Below are 2757 nucleotides of genomic sequence, written 5' to 3'. Positions count from 1 at the left end.
CTTGCAGAGGTGCCAGTTTTATAAAGTAAAGGCTTAATCTTTCTTCTAGATTCTAGAATCTAGAGTAGCCTTAACGTGTTCACAAAGTATAAAAACATCAGGAACTTTTATCCTTCCAATTCTGTTATCCCATCAAAAAAAAAAATCACATCAATCTTTTCTCCAAATGATTGCTAAAAAAGCTATGTTACCTTTTTAGTTTTATTTCCTCTATCTTTCATTGATAAAATTTTCGACAAGGAGAATGATTTTTGCAATTAGCTTTGCATGCTGGCGTTCTTTCTTCCTGTGAATGTCACCTCCTGGTATCTAGTCTGTGTTCAGTTTTGGGTTGTGTAGGGTAGGAAAGAATTGACCCTGGGAATGAAGCATCAACATTGAGCATTGTCTGGGAGACAGGCTAATCCTTTCAGAAATCATTGTGATTAAAAGCCACCGTTGGTGTTGGCAAAATGTCGTCATTTGCATATTTTCAGGGTTTTCAGGGAATGAAGAACATATATAAGTAGACTGAAATACACTGAAATCATGATGCATAAAAACAAGTCAATTATACACTGAACAATCTGCTAAATCCAGATTAGGGCAAAGTAATTAGTCTTAATAATGGCCCAGAGCTGTTAACTTTCTGCAAATTTTAATCAAGGCAACGGCAACTCTACCTAGATTATTAGATACCTCAGTATTTATTTTATACCTACAAAACAATTCCTTAAAATATTACTTAGAAGGGGCAAGAAAATGAAGTATTCACTCATTTGGAAATAGTTAAAAGATACAGTATATGACTTGATATACTTGACTGATTCGTTTGCAATACAAACAAATTTTTGTATTGTTTGTACAATACAAAACAATACAATTTGTATTGTTCTCTCAGTAAAATCCAATTTTTATCATTGTTCCCCATATAAATTTTAAGTGCTACCAGTATACATTGAAATATGTTGGCTAAGGGAATTTAAATTATGCAGGTTTGGCTGTATATCGACTTAAAGATTCTTCTTTACAGAGCATCGTATCTTCTATAATTTCACAAGTTTAAGCCCCTTGCTTGGATATTGTACTTGTTAATTTTTTTTTTAAACCAGAAAAGGCAGAAATGTTTAAAATCTGAATTCCTCACTGACTTTCCGTTTTGTGCTGTTTCTTCTGTGTCAAGTGGATGTGAATCCATTAGCAACGTAAAGTATGTGACTTCACAAATCTTCAATTCTATCAAAAAATGAATTACTCCAATATAGCATCTTTCCACCTCTGTAGAAATAAACCATGGTAAGAAATAAATTCAACATCAAGTGTTTAGAAATTTTATATATATATGTGTGTGTGTGTGTGTGTGTGTGTGTGTTATGCATTGACACTAAATATTTGTTTCAAGGTTTACTTTTTTCCTATTTTTTTTTCCTAAAGATCCACATAAAGCACAGATACATTTTCTATTTCATTAAAAAAAAGCTGGTTACAACCCACTAGGGAATTGGCATCATCTCCCTCCTAAATTGCAAGCCTCAATTTAAAAAATACTGTCCAATTAATAGTTTAAAATTTAAACCATATTTATACTTTAAGTAGCATTGACTTGTTTTAAATTGACATATAATAATTGTACATATTTATGCGGTACCTAGTGATGTTTCCATACATATAATGTACAGTGACCAGAGTAGAGTAGTTAGCATATCCATCATCGCAAACATTTATCATTTCTTTGTGTTGGGAACATTCACTATCCTCCTTCTAGCTATTTAAAACTATATAGTATATTATTGTTAACTATAGTCATTGTATAGTGGCACAGAACACTAGAACTTACTCTTCCTAACTAGCTGTAATTTTTTATCCTTTAACAAATCTCTCCCTGTCCTCCTCTTCCCCCATATCCTTCCCAGCCTCTAATATTCTCTGTTCTACTTTTTACTTCTATGAGGTCAGTTTTATTTTAGCTTCCACATATGAGTGAGAACATGCGGTGTTTAACTTTCTGTTTCTGGCTTATTTCACTCGACATAATGTCCTCCACTTTTATCCACATTGCTGCGAATAACAGGATTTCATTCTTTTCATGGCTAAATAGTATTCCACTGTACGTATATGTAACACAATTTCTTTATCCATTCATCAACCTAGGCTGTTAGACACCTAGGTAGATTGCGTATCTTAGCTACTATGAATAGTGCTGCAATAAACGTGGGGTGCAGATGCTTCTTTGATATACTGATTTCCTTTCCTTTGTGTAGATGCCCAGCAGTGGGACTGCTGGATCATGTGGTAGTTTTACTTGCAGTTTTCTGAGGACCCTCCATATGGTTATCCATAGTATTACAGTTATACTAGTGTGCTGATCATTTGCCCATTTTTAAATTGGTTTGTTGTTTTTGTTTTGTTTTGTTTTTGCTGTTGAGATTTTGGAGTTCCTTGTATATTCTGGATATTAATCTTTTCTTGGATTAATAATTTGCAAATATTTTCTCCCATTTTGTAGGTTGTCTTTTCACTCTATTGATTAGCTACCTTTGTTGTGCAGAAGCTTTTTAGTTTTCTATAATCCTATTTGTTTATTTTTTGCTTTTCTTACGAAAGGTAAATTCTAATGACAGCATATACTCCAGTAATGACTTTATAAAAACTTATTCAATCTATATATATGAAAATCATGTCATTTTAAACTGTGTAAAATACATACCTTCATCCTGTTTGCATTTATATTAAAATGACATTCATTTCTAAATCATTCACAATCATTTCTAACTTAAC

Source organism: Propithecus coquereli, unplaced genomic scaffold, assembly GCF_000956105.1.
Source record: "Propithecus coquereli isolate 6110/MARCELLA unplaced genomic scaffold, Pcoq_1.0 Scaffold103, whole genome shotgun sequence".
NCBI classification, from domain to species: Eukaryota; Metazoa; Chordata; class Mammalia; order Primates; family Indriidae; genus Propithecus; species Propithecus coquereli.
The sequence above is the reverse complement of the archived record's forward strand: the minus strand, read 5'-3'. Positions refer to the sequence as shown.